Source organism: Dufourea novaeangliae, unplaced genomic scaffold (assembly GCF_001272555.1).
Source record: "Dufourea novaeangliae isolate 0120121106 unplaced genomic scaffold, ASM127255v1 scaffold208, whole genome shotgun sequence".
NCBI lineage: Eukaryota > Metazoa > Arthropoda > Insecta > Hymenoptera > Halictidae > Dufourea > Dufourea novaeangliae.
This window is the reverse complement of record NW_015374114.1, coordinates 1302665-1324758: the sequence shown is the minus strand read 5'-3', so window position 1 is coordinate 1324758 and position 22094 is coordinate 1302665.

Sequence of the window (22094 nt, the reverse complement as noted above, 5' to 3'; positions counted from 1 at the left end):
AACCGCTACTTAGATCTTACGATCGATAATCGATTAACTCGTTCGAGGCTTTTCCTTTCCTTGAAGATTACAAGCGAGGGAGTCACGCAAACCGATCGGTCGAGAAGAGTCTCTTTTGCATTATTATTACAAATAATTTCGTGGGGGGACGAGTAGATCGTATTGTACTTCTTGTCTCCGCGATTTTCTTTGTGGAAAGCCAGAGCACGATGGCTCGGAAGGGTGGGGGGGCTTTCATTTTTCTTTCAAAGGATCTTTCAACGTCGCTTAAGAATAGAATTTCAGAAGACATGCATGAACCGTACGACGGAGAATAGACGGCGAAGCAGAAATCTTTAAGCGATAAGAACCGAAGGTTTAAAAATATTTCGGCCACTCGACAAGACGATATTGCCGGGCACGATGGCATATGTAAGCCGTCAGAGGTATCGTCGGAAGGAATCGATGTAAATGAGAGTCAATGACTCGTACTCGCCACTACCGCGGTCGGGTAGAATGCGGTGGCCGATGCTGGAAAAGAAGAAACCGATCGCGTGTGTCAGCTGGGGCTCCGTTTCTAAGCGGGATGACATCGTCGGATTCATTTCAGATATCGCCGGAATAGATTGCAGATTAATTTCAGGCGACTCACTCCTCTCGTGTTTCGTCTAATAAAATGTAAAACCCGACATTGTTTGGGAAACGTAAGAAGACGTCTTCTAAACCTGTTACTCCAAAACGATACAGTAAATCCTCGATGAGTGTTCGGAGGCTCCTCGGCACTGAATCAGGGACTTCTACCAAAACGTAAAATACCGGTATTATACCGGTATTTTCGGTTGTACCTTCGCCCTATATAACCCTATATAAGCCCTACCCTTATAGAAAGCGAAAAAATACCGGTATTTATTTCGGTTTTCGATAATATATCGGTTTCGATATATAGCTTCGACGGCATAATACCGGTATCAAAATCCTACCGGTTTAAGTCCCGGCATTGAACATTAAATATTTCATAAACTAATGGCCATATGCAGCTGAAAGAAATATCATTGGCTTAACGATTTCAAGCTCTATCACAGATGATAAATGTCATTATGAAGTCGGCGTTGCATCTGGGAACCTCTCCTTGTGAATGTCGAGGAGCCTCCGAACACTCATCGAGGCTTGACTGTATATGTATCCTAAAGCCTTCCTATTGAAAATTACAGTAACGATCAGTTGCTAATAACACAACTATAGGAAGTTGTTGTCCACAAGAAACATACTGTCGGGCGCAGACATTCAAATGTGGAAACACGTGCCGATTCACCTCCCGACAGATTTCCAACGGGTCCGTTTCACTATCGACAGAAGCGAAACTGGTTTACGACGCGCAATGCGTTGTTCGCCGATTTTACGATCCTAAAGTTGGCAATCGCGGTCGTTCACATTTGCAGAAACGCGTAAATTAGTCTCGCGGAACGCAATGAATCGGGGGGAAGCGTTATGCCTACTGTCCAGTAAGGCCAGTCTCGTCGTAGACGCGTCAGCGTAGCGTCCAAACGACGATTACGCTACGCTTGAGTTTTTGTCCATTTCAATGTATTGAAAGCGTACAGGAAGCTTCAGTTTTTTAATTCTCAGAGTTATCTATTATACCATTGTATTCTACGGCATAAAAGTTGGTAAAGATACTTGATATATTCTTCAAGTCGGGCAGGAACCGTTCATTATTATTATCGCTTCCGGGAGTGAAGCGTAATCGTCTGCCACGTGTCTCGCAGCAGTCGGACAGATTCGTACGGAAACGAGTATACTTCCTCCGCGAAAGTTTTATCCGGTCTTTAGGAACAGAGCCCAATGACGGAACGATACACCAGACAGTTTTCCCAGATACCGAAATTCCGTTGCACCGTAAGCTAAGCGGTCTTCTATCGACAGAGTAGTTACAATTAAGATAGACCCTCAATTAGCCAGCCTTTTTCGAGGGTCGAAGGCGGGACTGTCGTGACCCCTCCTAATAGCTTCAGATAACGACATGGAAATTGACTTACGAAAACTCGATAACTAATTCGTAAGGAGGTATCGTTCCGATAAATTAATCTCTGTTGTTCGGCGTTTGGGAATCAACAGGAGGATACTATGTTTTTAGTTCGACGTAATCCCTTACTCTTCCAAGGGCGTATTCCCTGTGCTCCGGAAGCTGGCAACCGATTCCAAACTGTGAGTTGTAATCGAAGAAAAAAATACCGAGGTTAAAAATGGCGACTGTGTGCAGGAAAGAAAGTAGGGTAGATAGGGTAAATGTCCCAGTTATTTCCAGTGTCCCTAATACTGCTACTTCATTTATTTTACTGAATAAAAACGTAACGTATAAAGAATTCTGTGCAAAAACTGTTATTATTAAATTGTATGTGCCTGGTATTTAGACCAATTAACGTTGAAGAATGAAAGTGCAATTTGAGCATCAGAACCGCGAGTACGTGAATAGGAAATGATGGAAAAAGCGTGCTTAAAGAAAGAGGCGTCATTTTACTATTCAGCCTATATGTATTGTACAAAATGAATGGTCAAAGTGCATAAGAATTAGGTGGCAGTAATTGGGACATTTACCCTATAGGTAGTTTTCGTTTTACGATTTCTTAATAATTGCCGATTCGAACCTCGCTCTCCGAACGCGTTCGTTCGACGTCTGAGACCGACGACGAGGGAAGGTCGCGTGACGGGCGCGAATCGGCGGAAACACGGCGAACATGTGCGCGCATAATGGCTCTAATTGTTAAGGCCTCCGTGAAAAACGAAGTCTCCGGACGAGAATTACGAGATGGTCGAGGCGCCACGCTCGTCCCCGGACCTCGACTGAACTCGACTCGTTTCGCCTCGCCTCGGCCGCCCGGCTCGGACTTATGAATAGTATTCGTTGTACGTGAGTGGACCGGGTTTTATTGCTGGCGTTCACGGCAATTCTATCTTCGGTTGCCCGAGAGAAAGAGAGATGGGATCGGCGGCTTCGCTGCTACTCTGCGAGGCCTTTCGATACATCCATGAAACGAATCGATCGGAGCGCGCGCTCGCGCGAACGGACCACCGTCACGCTTTAATCGAAACAGCTGATCCGTAATTATTTTCTTTATTGAAGCTCACAAATCGTATTTATTCGCTGTACATTGTGGGCATATATGTGTGTATAAAGTTTATACTTTAAGGTTACAACTTTTGAGGAATGGCAACATACATATCTGAACCTTGGAGCCAGAGTATATTAAGTGACAGTCTTCAACTTTTGAGCCAATCAAAAGTGCAAGAACCTTGTAACTTTGGAACCGTTCGGTAAGAATTCAATGAAAAACTGACGCTACCTTCGATTTATTGAGTGGACTCGACACAAAAGTCCCTGTATGTAGAAATGATGATATTATTTAAGTTATTATGCTCCCACCCCCCTTAAATAATCTCGTTCAATTTCTTCTACCGGGAGTCAGCGCGATAACGAGAGCAATCGAATGGATGTGTGTTCGGTCGACCACGCAGCGGCGCGTGTCGGCCACGAAATTTCGGAACGGAAACGGACATTGACTGGCGGCATGATCGATCGGCCTGCGTCATCGAGGACGACCGGCCGACCGTTCTACGCCGATTAACAGTACACGTATGTACATACTCGTGGACGATGCAGCACACGACTGATGAGGAGAGAAAGAATGATGAGCCGTTCAGGGCCGTGGGGAAGGGGGGGGGGCGAAAGGAAGGAAGAGGGCAGGGCGAGGCTCTGTGGCGAACGCGTAGAAATGCATTTTTCGCGGGTGGCCTACGTAAGCGCGTTTCGCGTTAGACCGGTGGAAGATCAAAGTGGGAGGTATGTACATACATACATCGAGGCCGCACGCCAACTGCTCTTCATAGTTCTGACACGTTCGCTTCGAGCTCGGGGATGCTAATGCATCTTTATTTGTTTGCCCTTCCATCCCTCCACTCCCTCTTCCCTTCCACCTCTTGCTTCTCTCTCTCCCTTTTTTTTACCTTTTCCCATGGAACCTCCCCCCCCCCCTGTTTTTCCGAGCCACGAGGCGGTTTGCAACCCCCCGCGTGAACCGAATGATCGATATTCAAGGCGGCCTCGCGGTTCGCACCTCGGGAGATCCGAGACTCGTCGATAGTCTTTCCGGCTCGTTTCAGGTTATCGCTCCCCCTCGGCACACTCGTTCGTACTCCCGTCCTGCACTTGATACACAAACACGCTGGGAGATACACGAGAGAATACACAAAGCCCGGCCGTGTGTGAGTTCTCTGCTAGTGTTTGTATATGTACATACACGCCGCGTAATGGAACACGCGCGAGCGCGTGCCTAGTTATTACGCGACGCTCGGAATGTAGAGGGTGGCCCTTAAGTTCGTCGATGTCGACGGATGAATAAATCGTTACGAAATTGTTGGTTGGATATATCGAATGGGTACTAGATTGATGGGATCGAATATTTCATGTATTAACCCTTCAGTTTTTTAGAACCGATATATCTGTTTTGAGCATATATATCGGCTTTCCATTTTTTAATATAATTTGAAGACATTTAACGACACTTTATTTTTGTAAAATAAGTTTACACAGTCCCTGGCCATATTTTTATCTGATTTAGAAGAATGCAGCGTAAAGTTTACTAATGGATCCATATCTACTTGCGCTACATCCTTCCCCATTGGATCCAAAGCATTCATTCTTGGTCAATTCACTCAATGATCGTCGCCTACAAGAATCTTCCTAGTTGTATTTTTTTCTGCCCACAAGAATCACCACGATCGAACTACGTATCCAAAACCTAGCAGACTTCCTTCGATTGGAACAGGTGAGGGGGGGGTAGTCAATAATTAGTTTATTCGTCCGAGAACCGAGCTAAGAACTTTCCAGTACCTGGCTGGTATTTTTTTGTCACCGCGTATTATTGTGGAAGACGGGCGAGCGTGTAAGTGCACACGCGAGCCTCGGTAAACTCGACCACATACCGTACGTAATGTATACCGCATGCGATCCGCGGAAGGGATGTACATATAATCGTACCCGTGCGTCTAGACTCAACATAATTACTCTACATGTCCGCTACAGATTGCTTATTGTTCGCGTGGCAACATCTTCCCCGTCGTCCTGTTCCCTCTACCCTTTCTTTATTCTTTTTTTTCTCTTTCTTCGCCACCCCTTTCGCAGGAGGGGATTAATGTCACAGGGAACGTGATGCACGGGTTACTTTCACGGTTATCATCGGTGAGTCCGTTATGACGCCTGGTCCGCCGCGTATCGGTGCTTTGAGCCATCACGGATAACCGCGAATCTTATTCTCCGGTTGCCGAGAAATCGCGTTATTTAATGCGCGTTAACGCTCCCCGGGGATCTCGAGCGATGTATTCGTTGATGATTCGCGAGGAGTACCTATCGTTGGATTCCAAGACAACACAGGATGTCAATGTTCCAGTATACCAGTTTATTTCTGACATAGAGTGAAGACAATCGGAGAATATTCTTTCGTCGATACCTCTAGAGGTAGAGATGATGGTGGGAGCCAGGACTCGGGAGGTGTGTGATTCTAAGGTTTCCAAGGCCCAGAGTTTCCAGGGTCTTGAGGTTTTCAGTTTAAATTCAGTTAAGTTAAGTCAAGTTTCAATTAAGTTCAGTTAAGTCACGGACATCCCTTTTAATGGTTTTTCGGAAAATGTAAAAAGTGAAAGTGTAGTGCTTTCGCTGGCACGTTGAACATCGATACTCTCCAACACAATCCACTAAAGCATCGCGTTTCCCAAACGTGGAAATCTCCTCGACACGAATCACGACAACTCACGGATAGACGAGCAGGTCTTAAAACTCGAACGATCCACCCATTTCCTCTCTAGGTCTCCGATCGATCATCGTTCCAACGGAATTTACTTTCCATTACAAATACCGTCCAGTCTCCAGGATAAAGGAGACCAGTACGAAGTACGCCTCGGCTGACGAAACGAATGAGAATGGAGAGATATCCACGACGGACGAAAGGGCCGAGATCGACGATAAAAAGAAACGAAGGAAAGGAGAATACGGGTGTATATACATATATACACATAAACGTTTCCCGGTACCTGACGGAAAATCCGGCGCGCACTTGTCTTACGGCCGATCCGTAATCGAAACCGGTAATTATGCGCGGCGGAGCATCGGCATGCATGCATGCCGTGCCACAAAGAAGAGAGCGCGCGCGCGGATAACAAGGGACCATCTGCCCGGAGCATCGAAAGTAACGAGGGCAAGGATTGATGTCCGTTCATTCGGTACGATGTACATCGGGAATTATTACGAGGTGTCTGTATTAAAATAAACTCGGCCCGCGTGTGTACGTTCCACGGTACGGCACAGGAAAAAAAAAGAGAGATAGAAAGAGATGGTTCGTTAAAATGACGAGTTATCGAACGGAGGAGGATCGTGTTTCGGCCGTTCATGTCACGATTTTTCTTCCTCCTTCGCTTCTTTCGTTTTCATTTATATCCTCTGTTTTTACTTTTATTTTTGTTTACTTCATTTTCGAACCGCAGACTCGCGGTTTGCTACGGCCGGGAACCATCAATCGCGTACAAAATTCGCGTCGCGCTCGAGCGTGGCCTCTCTCTGCACGCGGACGTTTTAAGTCTCGTGTTCCTGGGGCTGAACGCTTTGACCGATCTCGCTCGCGTCAACAACCACGTTTTATTTCCCCGTTTAAGGGGGAACGCCGTAGTGAAACTTAAAAAAATCGATCTTTTCCTTCAAATACATTTTCTTAAAGTTTAACTATGACTTTTATATAAATTATTTCTGAAAAAAGAATTCTTAAAAAAGACTTATTTGCCCGGTCGTCACAGTGATGTTTCCTCTTAAATGTTGACAAACCGTCCACCGTTCTCCACTGTACATGTAAAAATCGACAAAGACTTTCAATCGAGCAATTCAAAAATATTTACGATCGTCTGGGGGAGAAATCTGATTAAATAGAGACGGGGCTTGGCGAAGGAACTAAACGAAAAACGATCTCGATCGCGGGCGAAGTGAATTGAGCAGCCGTGGGGATCGTTACTCGTCGTAAGGACTTCTAATCACCGACATCGGTGCGCCTTAACGATTACCACGTTTCATCGCCTTATACGCCTCACAATGGCGTTACACGGCGTTCCGTTTCGTGCGTTTCGGTTTCGATAAGCGTGCAAAAGATCGGGCGCGGCGCTCGGCTCGCGTTCGATCCGGCCTCCTTATGGTCTCACGTTTCCGAGGCGATATCGACCGTGAAATTTTTAAACAAAGCTACGAGTCCCGGGCACGATCGACGTTGCTCGTTCAACGCCTTTGGAGCAGAGTGGGGCAGAATGTTATTCGAATAATATATAGCGAGAAGCAGCAGTATGTATGAGCGTCCTCCTGATCTTTAAAGAATTAATGAGATAAATAATTGTTTGTCAGATGTCTATTCATTCAAGAAGTATATTATACTATATTCAGTCTGGCGTCTTAAGGCCACCGGACGTTACGACATCGACCGGCCATTCGGTACAATCAGTTTCCGATACGTATCAACACTCACCGAAAATTCTTAATGGTGATGCCTCGTCGCCGCTGGTGTACCGCGGTGTTCCACGACCACCACCGGGCGTTCCTCGATTTTCGTGAACGATCCATGAAGATTTGCTCCGAGGCTCAGGCCATCCTGCGCATGGAGAAACGTCGCGATGCGTTAGAACCGGGGAAACCTCATTATCCGGGCTGAATGATATAGAGCGCAAGAAAAGGGACGCCGCGCGCGCAACAAATCACGGGTGTTCCGCGCCGCGGAAACTCTCGGGGCGCGAGCGCTGGGACGTCTTTAGACCGGTTAAGGTTGATCGCCTTAAGTCCTCCGCCCCGGCTAAGTTGTACCTTCTCTCGCGTTGTGTAATAAACCCTTGGTCGGGGCCCGATCCCTGCCCACCGGAGAACGAAGGTGTTCAATAATTCTGCGTTCGCGACTTCCTCGGACCTTGGTGTGTCTGTCTGTCTGTCTCTTTCTCGTTAGACTTGACGGAGAAACCGAGGAATGAACACGCGACAACCAGTCCCCCGTGAGCCGTCTTTAACCCCTTGCCGTACGATTTCTTTTACGACTTAGCTCTCAAGAATTTCTTTATCGTTAATATTGTCCGAGATACAAAAGGAATTCTATTCGCATGGCAAGTGTTACATTTATTCTGAACCTTAAATGTTAGTACCAGCGAAACAGTATTTCACGTCGTATCAAAGAAAACTAATATGTACATGTTTACTAAATTCAGTTTGAAAGCGTTATCACATGTTTGACTCGATGTTGTAACACTAAAGGTTAAATAGAACTGAACGAAAAGACGAACCGTAGGCGTACACGAAACACGTATTGCTGGCGACGTTCTCAAACCGTGTGACTCTTCAGGGACATACTATTAAGATTCGAAGAAAATAATGTTTTTTTTTCAGGTGCATCTTTTTAAAATATATTTATAAATATTAATGACAATCAATTAGTAGGTTATCCTTTTTATGTTGTTGAACTTCCGAGCGAGTATTTGTTCACAATAATATTCATTGAAAGAAAAACTAAACGTACACATATGGGCTAGCATTCCTCAAGAGTTGTGACGTTGTATTGGAATTCTGCAGGCTGAGAAAGAGGCCAGTATGACAACTTGATCGTTTGGAATACAACCTTTCTACTGCTGGACTATTAGCAGAAGTAATGATACTAATTAACACATTATCTACCGGTTGCTATTTAATAGATTTAGTAGATCCAACAAGATCAACAGCCAAGTAACTATTATTAAATGGTTCTTTATTAAATAGATACTCTAATAGAAGTAGTCTGAGCTAAATGTAATATTAATAGGCTTCTTAATAGACCTATTAATAGACTACCGGTCAGTAAAGTGTTAGTAACTTCTAAAACGAATTTGTTCTGCAGAATTATCGGTACGGAGTTCACTAGTAAAAGTTTGATAAATTGAAACTGTTTGCGTTTTGACGGGAATAGATGGATCCCAAAAGATTTACAACTGTTGCAAATTCTCGTTCGTCGTTCGTGAGAACGACAAATGGTCCCCTGACAGCAATGAGTCTCCCGTCTGAATCTCGGACGCATCCTACGGGTGGTTGAGAATCGCGGAATAAATTCGGAGCGACGCGAGCGCTAAGATAAAGGCCGTAAAAAGGTAATTTACGAGACGATGTGTTAAGTCGCTACTTGGCGAACGGGCCGTATAAAGGGGCATCTATATTCAAGGGTTTCTTGTCCGCGGCAGCAAGAGCGCGTTTTCGTTGTATGAACAGCTGTGAAGAACGCGCGCGATCCGTGTTCTCATTCTCGCGATAAGCTGCTGGAAAATCGGCTGGAAATTCGTCGTGGCCGTGAGTGCACGGTTACTCTCGAAATTAATTAATCTTTCCCTTTGTCCCGACATTCACTCGTATCCGATCTATCTTATACTTGTTGATCCTTCAACGGGGAAATATTCTTTGCAGAAATATCCTCAGAGTCGAAGGTTTTCGAATAAGGAATCGATCGTGAATCATTCAAGACCATGAAAAGTTCCGTTAAATTTACTATCATTTTTTTAAAGAAATCACGAACTTGTGTCTCCACATTAACAATCGATAGCCAAGATAGACGGAAAACGTGAATTTCTTGGAGTCTATCCAACGAAAGATATCCTGTCACTTCGAAGTGCGATCTTTCACGAGATCATCGCACAGGGAACCCTAGTATTAAACATTACAGATCGTTTCAGAGTCTCCCTTTAAATACTCGATCGAATCCGTTTTCACTTCGTAACCGCACGAACTACCGTCATAATTATAGTTAAACAATTTCGACGTACCGTCGTGACTCGTCTAATCCCATTCGGTCGGAGCAGCAGGTGGACTCGCGGGCTCACCACACGTGGCACACATTTCCCGGTGGACACGAGTCGAAGCCCCGGGAAAAGTTCAACGGATCTGGGAACATGCACGCTGTCTGTATCCTCTCGAAATTCTACAGTTTACCGAGCACCACGACTAAAACAAACGAATAAAATTCACGATCGAAACAGAATTCTATTATTATTGTACGTAAATACAACGAACGAGCAGCAACATTTTCTCGCGGAAACACATCCGGAACTACGCGTGGCCGGCGATCTGCACTGTTTTTCCACGGTCACGGCGGGAAATCCGTGGGAAAAATTCGTGGCCGGAGGACGCGGCCGAACCGAGACAGGTGGTGTGTGTGCGTGCGCGCGTAATCTGCCGGCGAGGAAACTCGAAAGAGGAAAGCCGAGAGCGGACTCACGTTTGCGCGGTCACGGGCTGGCGCAGCCGCGACAGGAATGATAGTGGCGAAAGTGGGAGACCCTCCGGGAAATATATAGGTCCGCAGGGTGGTGGTGGTTACGAGGAGGAAGGAGGCGGAGGCCCAACAGACGACGCATCCCTCCGTGTGCGCTAGTGACTGTGAGACCGTGGACGTGTGCGTGGTACAACGCACACGCAGTGGCGCTGCCAGCACCACGCACGTGTTCGCGCGCGCGCCCGCCGCCCGTCACGATATGCAGATGCACCAGCCGGTGCACGGAGACGCATCCCCGTGAACCGGGCCGAGAAAAAAGGTAAGAAAGAAAGAGCTCCACGCCCGCCCGTGGCTCCTTTTTTTCGGGACACCTCGCACGCTCGATTCTGGCGCTCCTTTTTCATTCCGAGCCGTTCTGGATACACGTGACATTCTAATGTTCCGATGGTACCGGGAAGTTCGGTGAAATTTTATTAAACAAATGTTAAATCGAATGTTAATTTGGTATAAATTTCAGTAACTCCCAAAACTAAATGGTAGCAGACCCTTCGCCAACTTCCACCAGGGAAAAAGTGTGGTGTATTCCGTTTAACATTTCTTTCTGTACTTGAAATAAATTAACTAAGTGGTAGGAGACTTTTCTTTCTAAAATCGTCATGTTTGGTCTTGAAACAGTTAAGGCTGTTAAACTGTGAATGACGAGTATAGTCGTCATTGAGAAATGGCAGTTTTTTTTTAGGTAATGAGGAGTATACTCGTCATGTGAGAAAAATAATTACGGTTATCTCAAAACAATACGTATCTTTTCTCTGGTAACAACCTGTGGATTCTCACGGACTCACGTTTCGACGTCACAAGTCACCCTATGATACACTAGAAATAAGACAATAAAACAATACGACAAACAAAGTGTGCATACACGAAGATAAACGAAATTTTACGCGCTATAACCGTGATTCTAACCGAGTTATTTTGCATTTTTTTTCTTATTTGCACGATCTTTCATTTTTATTGGCCCGGTTCAACGATCTGGAACAACCGCGGCACGAGTATCCGTAAAACTCTAAGTAGAAGATTGTGTTAGCGGTTATTTCGTCCGTTATCGGTGGCCGCAACGGTGCAACGGGCGTACTGCAACGGATATTGCACCGTGTCGAGCGGCCGTGACGCCCCGCAGCACCACGGGATTCGACGTCTTACCGTTTCCGCTTTTCATTTTTACACATCGTTCGCGTGACACGCGCGTCGCGAATCGACCGCGACATTTCAACAGCGGATCGGATCGCGGCTAAATACCGCGACGAATCGGTCTGACGGTTCGGTAATAGCATCGTCGCTCCAGAAATAAAATAATCGGGATCGTGCACCATACAGCATCGCGAAATGTTACCAAACTAAATCGTAACACCTCCAAAATTATCGCTAGTCCACTGCTCAAGAATCGTATGTCCTGCACGAAAATCATCGAAACTTCTTAACCCTTTGGTTCCCACTGTTGCCATACGGCTACGTATTCTAAATTACGAAATAAAATATTGGTATCCTGTATTTTTTCATATCTCTGAGTATGTAATAGTTTCTTCGAGTCTTGTATAGATGGTACGTCACAAATTTGAAAGGTAAAACATTGTTGGTCCTTTGTTACAAATACAACAGACCGGTACTTACAAAGCTGGAACTTCTTTCGAATATTCCAAGAAAGTTCATTGATCGAAGGTAAGAAAAATTGAGTTTTATTATGTATAATCGCAGTATAATAGGAATTATTACATAATATCTGCTATTAGAGTAAACAAAATTATCCAACGGCAACGAAAGAAAAGTGGTATTAGACAGTTTCAAAATGTTGAATCATTTACACGTCATGTAATATACACGAAAATACAAGAAAATATTTCTTTCGTAATTTTCAATAATGTCAGAATGAAAGGGTTAAACACGGCCCGACCGTGTGACAGATCACCTCCACCCAGACGTTCTTCTCGCTGTAACTAGCGGCGATACACGAACGGAAAAGAAACTTGTTCAACCGGTAAATGGAAATCGCTCGGTCGTCCGCGCTTCATGCTTCGTACGCGTGTCGGAAAATCGGCGAAGAAAATTCCCGATGACAAACTCATCGCCGGGAGGTCATAATCGACGGTCTACGGAACGGGGACAGCGGCGACGAGCGATGAAACTCGCGTGACCGGTGAATGAAATCGAATAGAAGGAAGAAACATCCACTGTTGTCGTGCGTTTCGTTTTCCTCGAGTATCGTCGCGTACAGGTGGTATGCACAAGCGGTTTCACGACGCGTACGGAGTCAGCTCTCGCGTTTTCCGCGCCGAGACATTAGACTGGCGCCAGCCAAGACCGTCCGCGACGGGCGTTCCTTGTTATAGCTGCTTCATACGGTTTTTTCACCGATTCGGTCATTTTGCCGAAACGATAACAAAAGTTCAGACGATTTCGTATCGAAAAAAAATCAGAGTAAATGGAACTCTGACGCGTATGCTTACTTCCTTTGTTGTATTCTTCCTTTCCTTTGATGTATCGAATCTATCTTCAGAATAGTACGAAGTCATTAAAAATTTGTGAGATTGTTCTTTTAGTCTTCCTGGTGTGCTGCAACAATTTTTACACGAATCCACTAGACGGTTGCTGAGTTATAACGATTTCAATGTTCACTGATTTTACACGTACTCTCATGGAAAGAGACGATCTTGACGAATACAGTAGCTAAAAAAATGTGTTGAAGAAATGGTACCAAGGTTTTCAATTTTTTATTATATTTAGTATACGGACAAATGAAAATATCTGCCAAGTTTCAATCGTTTTTACTACACCGTTTTACAGAATTAAATTATAATTTGAGAATATTCTGCTGTCAGCACGATATGTATCTGGTTGGCCTCCGATGTATCCTTGGAAAACTGTATCGTCTGAACTGGCTGTTAAGGTGCGTATCCACTTGTTGCGTATCAATGTGGATGGACAAACGTTGGATCGTTGTGGACGAAAATGTGATACGTATATACGTCAATGAACCAATCGGTCATTCGTCGGTTTTTCGTCGTCACATCAAAACCGTGTAACAATGTACGAAGAAAATAGAAGTGAAAGAAAACTGTACATTTCCCGGCGTGAGTCGAAACCTCGTCAAACGATTTCGATCACTGGAACGCTTGTATCCGCGTGATTCGAGGCAAACATCGGGGTTAATTAAATTTCGAACGACGATGGAGCCGAAATTAAACTACCGCTTCGCGTTCAGTATCAGCGACGCGGTCTGTTTGTTCGTCGGTTCGTTCCCGCGAGAATCGCTACCGGCGCATAATTCATTAATTTCGGACAAACAGATCGCGGGACGTGTTTGTAAGCCGGCTGGGGCTCTCGTACACGGCTTTAAATAATTTCCGGGCGAACCGGCGGCGCGGACATCTCTCGGCTGGAACGGTTCTCGATGTGCCGCTGCAAACGTCCGACGTTGCAAAGTAAATACGCGTTCAATGGCGATTCAAGGAACGCTCGAGGTATCCGCTTTATTTATTTTTCCATCGGTGCTGCTGCTGCTGTTGCTGCTTGCCCGTTCGTTTAGTACGCGGACCCCCGTTGTACGCAGTCGAATGTACGAACACGACGATGATCGGCGTAGTGGCCTGACTGTTCGTTTTTAATCCAACCCCGCTCTTGATATTCGGAGCGTTATTTGCTCGGCGTAACGCGCTTACCCGGTAAACTTTACGATCCCAGTCACCCCGCGACCGTAATAAAATCAGATTAATAAATTTATGCTTCGAACGTTTCGTAATCCCGACCTGTGAATGACTGTCTTTCTCTCTCTCTCGATCTCTATATCTGTTTCCTTCTTTTTTTTCATCCGGCGGCGAGCATTAAGCTATCGCCGAGGGTATTAACGATCGAGAAAGAGCACCGATTGTGATTGAAATCAGCCGTATAATCGCTGAAATCCCCGGGACTCTCGAAATCGTGACTCTCTATGAACCTGTACATCTCATCTGGGGTTTCGCGAAAAACACGACCTGAACACTTTGATGGCGGAAAGGCTTTTGTGTTTGCAAATATACAACTTCGCGTGTTCGAAAATTATTTAGAAACTATTACTTAATTTTTATTTGCCAAACTGTTTGATGACCAACCTATTTACTCCGATTCATTTTACGAATAACTGCGACAACTCTGCTCTGTCCCAAATAAATTAGAAATCCTTATTTTCTCCAAAGTTCGTATTTTTACTTGTAATAAGACCCACGAGCATCCCCTCCCCACCACAGAGCGATAGTATATAAAGCCCTATGCAATTTTACAAACAGCTTAATCCTTGTTCAGTCACGCTTAGTGCTACATTACGAATAGAAACCTCTTATTAAACTTTTATTTTAAGAGTGTCGTTCACATTCCACCACCCGGAATCCAACAAAACTTTACATATAAGAGATCGATTTTTCCCCATTTTTTACAATTCTAGTTCCCAGCTTTTATTTTCAAAAAGACGTACGTACTACTACGTCATCCGACATCTAAGTGTTAACTAAAATTCAGATATCAATCGAATCGAAATTAAAAGTCCCATTGCTACCAGAATCGACGGAATGCTCGGAGCGTCGGAATCCACAGAAACGGACGGCAAAGATCGAATTAACTTCTCCGCCAAGTAGAATCGATTCCCGCAGAGTCCGTTCGAACGGGTCCAATTAGAATCTTGCACAACCTAATTATCCGGATCGTTTTAATAGACAGCGTGGTGGAGTAGAGCTCCACGTTCGTCCAGCGATCGAGGAGGTTTTTGAGCCGTTGTAATTATCGCGGGTAAACCGCGAACAACGATCGGTTCACCGACTAATGGGCATCGTCTCGGACTCCGTAGCTTCCCTTTTCTGGTTTATCATTGGCCGTTTAATCGGTGGGTGCGTGTGTCGTTCGACCACCGCGCGCACCGTTCGCAGATGTCAAACCGTGGAGACTCTCGCCAGGTAATCAGCGTGATCGGTTGATCGCCGGTAGCCTCCAGTCATTCTATTACCGGAGAGATTCATACGCTGTCGCGGGCAATAAGCACGTATATCGTGTGGCGGGGTCGGTCGAGAATGATCGTCGATGTCAGTGACTCGGCTCGAGCAGATTTCACGCGAACGCGCCTTCGTTTCTTGCCGGTGGTGTAAGTAATTTAAGTGTCTTGATAAATTGGAAAGCTACGGTGCAATTTCTGAGCGACTACGGTAAATCCTCGATGAATGTTCGAAGGCTCCTCGGCAGTGGCAGAGGTCCCCAGATGTAACGTTGACTTTTTAATGAGATTTAGCGCAGTAATAGAGCTTGGAACCATTAATTTATGAAATATTTAATGTTCAGTGCCGAGGAGTCTTCAAACACTCATCGATCATTGTCTGTATATAGTTGTATTCTTTTAGTGTCGTATAGAGAAAGTTGCCAGATAATAATATGGTCAATGTCTCGATACCTGCGCATTTTGGGATAGTTGATGATAAATTTCAGTGCATACCATTGTTTCACAGGAACGTTAGTTGTTAACTTTGATCAGGTTAGTGCGAAATAAAGAATCAATAAGTTCATTTAGAATAGAAGTCGCGAGGGGGGGGGAGGGTAGAATATACGAATATATTTTAAAGCGTTAATATAAATAAATTGAATTAAGCAGAAAAAGTTAGTTAAGGGTAAACCCGGTGATAAACACAGAACATAAGACGCACGTTCAACAAGCAATTATTGCCTCGTGAGGCAAGCATTGTGGCTTGAATGTTGGCCCAGTGGCCCCTTAACTGGTTATATCATAGTCTTTCGACCTGTTTCTCTTCCCGTTCCAACCTCTGTCAACATTTACATACCCGGGGCGCGCGCGTTTCGAACGATAAGTCACGGTTCTCGGCTACGCTTCTACGAAGGAAAAAGAAACAGCTGGATAAAAGTGGAAATCGCAATTTCCTGCCTTTTCTACTTCAAGAATACAAGAGAAATATTCCATTTTATTGAACAATATTCCATAATACAAAAATATTCCATAAAGTATGTATCGGTCGTGTATAGTCGATGAAAATATAAATCGAGCTCTGTTTTCCATTCTTCAACGACGAAAGGATAATTCCATCCGTCCTCTGTTGCGTCGAGTCAGCGGCAACGAACAGTGAAACTTGAAGAAAAACTGACTGGTTGCGACTTCCATTAACCTCATTGAGAGAAACCTATGATCGCCGAGCATGCTCGTTGCTGGCTGTCCACAAAGGCAGGAGTTATTATCATTTTCAACGATTGGCCACGTATTTACGGCTCGACTATACCGGGTATCGATAGATTCTTAACTAGACCAGCCCGATTAATCAATCAATACTCTCCCACGGATAGTTTTCGCCGATCGAAGAACTCGCGCAGGCCTTGTTTAATTACCGATTAATTAAGGTTATCGTTATCATCGAACACGGCCGTATGGGTGGGTAGATCCTTCGACGAAGACAAAAAGGTGCCCACGTTTCCTGTAATCTAAAGGGAAGATATCGGTGGGTCCATCCCCGTTGGTTCGTTGTTTCCCTTTTTTCTCCCGTTTCACTTTTTCTTGTTCCAAGCTGTTTTTTGGCGGATCACGACCCCCTGGCTCTCGACGCTTCGTCGAATTATACCGGCCTGACCTATAATTTGGACACTATTTCGTATCCCGTAAGCATGCAATCACGAAAAGGTGTGTTCCCCTTTTGTAAGTGGTTCCACCTAGATGAAGAATTTATCGGCTAACAGCCCTTCCGACGAGATTATAATACACGGTACATATATGATCCGATCGGATCAGCATTGCAGTCGACGATCTTACCGGGGCGCGTCATAATGCACCGTGGCGAAACTTTACTTTCGTCTCTCGCCCCCCCTTAACCCCCTTACCTCTGTTACCGTCGTCCCACACACGCACCCCTCACCCCGCCCACCGTGAAACCCGTCACTTTTATTTTCTTTCCCTTCGTTGACCTCTCTTCCGACGCGGTGTAAAATTTCCATGATTTCACGTAACGCCGAGCGAGCAAACACTTTGTTATTCAAATATCCAGGCCGAGCACCTTCTGTCGAATTTAATCCCCTTTCCGCTGCGTCGGAGCTTTCTTATTCAGCGATATCGACGGGCAATATAAAATAGGGATAATGTTACTCCCTGTCCGGAGACAAATGGGCTAATTGTGTGTCCCCGGTGACGCGCGACTCGAATGGAAATGCCCCTCTCGGCGCGCCACCTTTCATCTCATTTTTCAATAATCCTCCTTGTATTCTTCGTGGACACGTTCCACGACTATCGGCCGAGGGGCGGGACACCTGACATTATTGCCCGAGGAATCTCTGTTACGTTTCACTACGTGTACATCTTATAGTGGCCGGAGAAGAAATTAGAAGTCGCTGGGATAAGTATTCTCGATACCATGGTCCTTCTCAATCTCTTCAGGGACAAATTATTAAGACTCTTTTTCACCTGTATCTATTTAAAATATATTTATGAATATCAATGGCAATCAATTGGTAGGTTGTCTTTTTTTTGTTACGGAATGTCCGAGTAATTATTCACAATAATATTTATTGTATCTTTGGAATCTTGTATCAATAATTTTCTAAAGAATATTGGTTCAGGTTTTTGTAATTCTAAAGTTTCATCGGATGCAACGAGTCCTCTATTTTATTTTTAACCCAATGAGATATTTAAGGAATGAATTTCCTACCTTTGTATTCTTGTATTCGTGAATTGCTTTTTGAAATCCTATTTTTGTTTGACGGACAGTCTTCCAACCAAGCGGCGGTAACAAACGCGTTGACTGAAGACGTGGACAATCCTCAGGCTGGAAAGCACATATTGGAGGGTCAAACAGTTTGACGAACTTCAAGAAGCAACAAAGACATCCCGTAGTAGTATCCCACAAAGTAATTTCGCAGAAGATCGAGCCGGCAAAGGTTTAAGGAACGTCTTCCCAGAGAGAGTCGAACGATACCTTCGACGTGTGAGGTCTATTATATTCTGTTCTGTCCTTTTTTAGTTCTTTTTTTTATTTATCCAAATGTATAATAAACAAAGGACAGGAAGCTTCTTCAACCATATCTTCTTTGCTTTCTTAAAAAAAAATTTCCTAAATGTCACGATTTTCTTCCAGTCGCTAAAGGTGAAAAGGGATTTTAAGTGGTTCCGGTATTTGTTTGGCGGACGAACGCGTGTTCGATATCCGCCCGTTCTCCTGAATATCGAGTCCCTCTGGCCCGCTTTATTGCGGCTCTTTCTTCGACGTGGCCTGCATCCGACACGGCGTTTCTATTCTGGATACGGGAAAGGTACCGTATCGTATCAGCGAACGTCTGGAGACTCGACGGTTTTTACAGAAATATCCGCAAGAAGATGAATCCAATAGAATATTCAGAGCCACTGACCGAATAGGAGGACATCTTGAACGAAAGATTGTTCGACGAAACAAAACTCTTCTCTCCGTTTCTGTTACTTGTGCCTGAGCAATGGTACCGATAGCGTATGGGGGAATGGTAGCAATCTCTCTCGGCGACATCCGTCTTGTGCTGTGCCAAAGGAATAAACTGGAAAGCATCGAGACAGAATGTGAATAATTCGACAAGTTTTCAAGGGAGTCTTTGAATTTCATGAAGATAGAACCAGCAACTAGTTTCCAGCAATTTCTAGTACGGAAATAGGGATCGGTGCACGGAAGAAGAAGGTAGAGTAGAGACATCGAATGGTAATAAAACGCAAACACCCGAATTGATAATCCGCAGAACGATCCCGTCTCCCTCCGATTCGACCGGCAGTTTACATAAAACAGACACCGTGACCTTTCTCTTCTAAGGCCCCGAACTAACATCCGCCGTTAATCTTGACGCTGCCAATGCGCAGGGATTAATCGTCTACTTCTGCGTCATCGCCACTGAATTCGCTCGGATACAGGATGCCGCAAGTTTTCCAAACGTTTTCGCCGATCTGCGTGACGGAAAAAACCGACCAGGGTATTAAATCGATCGCTATCGGTCGATTATACACACACGGTGAACACGATCCATTATCTGTTTATCGCGTAAGCACGGACGTCTGGATGGAATCGATCGAGCCCCGGTTAATTTTCACGTAATTTTGCGGCGAGCAGTACACACCGGCGCTGAGTGGGTAAGCGCAGCAGCTCCCTAACGCGGGGCTGGCGAGTGCAACGCTTCGCCACAAGGTCTCAACAGCCGGGCCGATTGCACGCAACAAGTACTCATCTCAATTGGCGATTATGGCCTCGTAAATTCATTTTCAGATCTAGTTGAACGAACACACCCCGCCCGAGACCCGCGACGGGATCCCCTTTTTTATGCCTTAATCTACGACTTCGTGAATCGTGGTGTTCTTGTATTTCGCGTACGCGCACGATTACTCTGTCGGGATAATCGAGCCGTTCGATTGAATATTCATTACGGTTTGATTATAGATTGGAGTAAAGATTATTATAAGCAATCGGACTGTACGGATACTTACAAAACGTGAAATTATGCAATTTTTCCGTCTGAACGGTTCGGTTATCGCTCCGTTATACGCGTTCTAGTTTCTCGAGGCGTTAAAACAACGCGGTTGCAAAGAGACGAGCGAATTTTTTTCGTTTAAGAGCGAACCTTCGAGTCGGCCCAATAAACTTGCGTTGACGAGCCACACGGTGACCGTTCTCCAGAAGGCCACTTAATAATAGCCCGTTATCGGTGTGCGCTGAAACCTGATTAAAATTCGTGCCAGCCAGGATGTCCCATTAACGAATTAGCACGACACGCTATTTCTCTAGATAACGTGACGCTGAAACAACGGCCTTATCTGTGATTCTTCTGCCGCCGAAAACGGTGACCGATAACACGCGATTTTCCCCCCAATTTCAGCTACTCCGTCCCGTGGTATTATATTCTGTAACATTCTGTCTGCCTGCGACACTTGAAACAGGACTTTGTGGAATTATCAAGTAACACCCAGATATTAACCCTTTAACGCCCAGTGTTGCACCGATGCAACACTCGTTCTAAAAGTGCGTCAAATTCTGTCGCTGCGTGATATCTGACTTTTGTCAAGTATTCCCTCCAAAAATAAATAAAATACGGAACAAAATGAAAAAAAAAAAACGTCTGTTTAATACCGATATTTTTCGACTCCCAAAAGATCTGTAGTTTCACCGATGTGAAGTACGTGATAGAAATATATTAATTACAAAGTCGAACGATCAACGTTTCCATCGATACACGAATAACACGATAAAAAAAAAGCTGACAGAAGGCTCGTGTTTACGTGTGCCGTACGTTTATCAAAGGAACTTAGGCCCACTTATGAATCCGCCCGACTGGACAAATAGCCTTCGCTATTATCCTCTCGAGCCTGGTCTACACGTTGTTCAACGTCCCGTCATCCAGGCGAATCAATATCCCCTGTCCGGCTAAGCTACCGCCAGCATCCAACTGCGAATGCAACCAGGATTCCGCTATGTATGTAAGCGGATACCGGAGTCGTCCCGACCGACCGCAATAGTACGTTATCGACGATACCAGGGGCCCACGAAAGAGACACTTATTCAAGAAAACGGTATGGAATTACCGCGAGGCTTACGGAGGCGCGAAACCGAAACGTCCTAGGCGATCCTGATCAACACGAAACTCTCTTCGGTTCGTCGTACGTTCGAACTGTCTGTCGGTAAGAAATCCCCTTTGACGATTGAACCACTTTAAAATTCTAGAGCAGATATTACTAAAGAAAAATTCTTTCAGTAGGTTTTAGGAGCATCATCCTACGTACGTAGATATCCTTAAGGTGTCCAACTTACCTGCGATCGAAAAACGTTTGAGAAGATTCTTCAACTTGAAACAAGTCGACGGCAACAATTCACCCTTCGAATTCCACAGAAGATATTTCCAACCAAGAATTCTTTCAATAGATTCTACGAACACTATCCTAAGAAAATGAAGATCCTTTTCGATCTAAGTTCTGAAAATTCTTTGCGATCGAAACGTTCGAGGATTCTTCGACTTGAAACAATTCGAAGGCTACAATTGTCCCATGAATCATCGAACAAAATTGTGCACCGTTCACCAGGTTCCACCGATCGATTCATCTCCCAGACCGGATCGACGAACCGAGATCGCGGTTAACGAGGCGGGGGTAAATAGTAGGAAGTGCCGCGGAGATATGGAAGCAATTTCTGATCGTCCCTTCCAGATCTTACTTCGAGATCGACGGTATACAGGGTGTCCCAAAATAGCTTCGACTCCCGGAAATGAGGGGTTGCTGACATGATTTGAAAGAATTTTTTCCTTGACAAAATAGTTATCCTAGGTTTTGTTAACGAGACATTAACAAAAAAAAACCCGACCAATCAGGGCGCGAGTCTACCGGTCGAGTACCCGCGGTACCGTTGGCTACGCGCTGCTATTGGTATCCAACGTTACCGCGGGAACTCGACCGGTAGACTCGCGCTTTGATTGGTCCGGGCTTTTCCTTAATATCTTGTTAACGAAGCCTCGGACAACATTTTCGCTAAGGAAAAAGTTGTTTCAAATCATCCCAGGAACCCCACATTTCCGGAAGTCGAAGCTATTTCGGGACACCCCGTATACGCGACAGGTAATCGCATAGGAGGCGACCGGTAACCCGATGCAAAAAGGGTTGGAGGGGGGGTGCTTTCCGCGTGGACTCACGGACAGACGGCGACCCGCTCTCTCCCCCGTCGTGAACCTGTTTACAGGACATACAACCGGAAACCAGGAGACTCTCGATTTTCCAATAAATCTCAATTTAAGGAGGTCCGTTTATACGCGCGCATA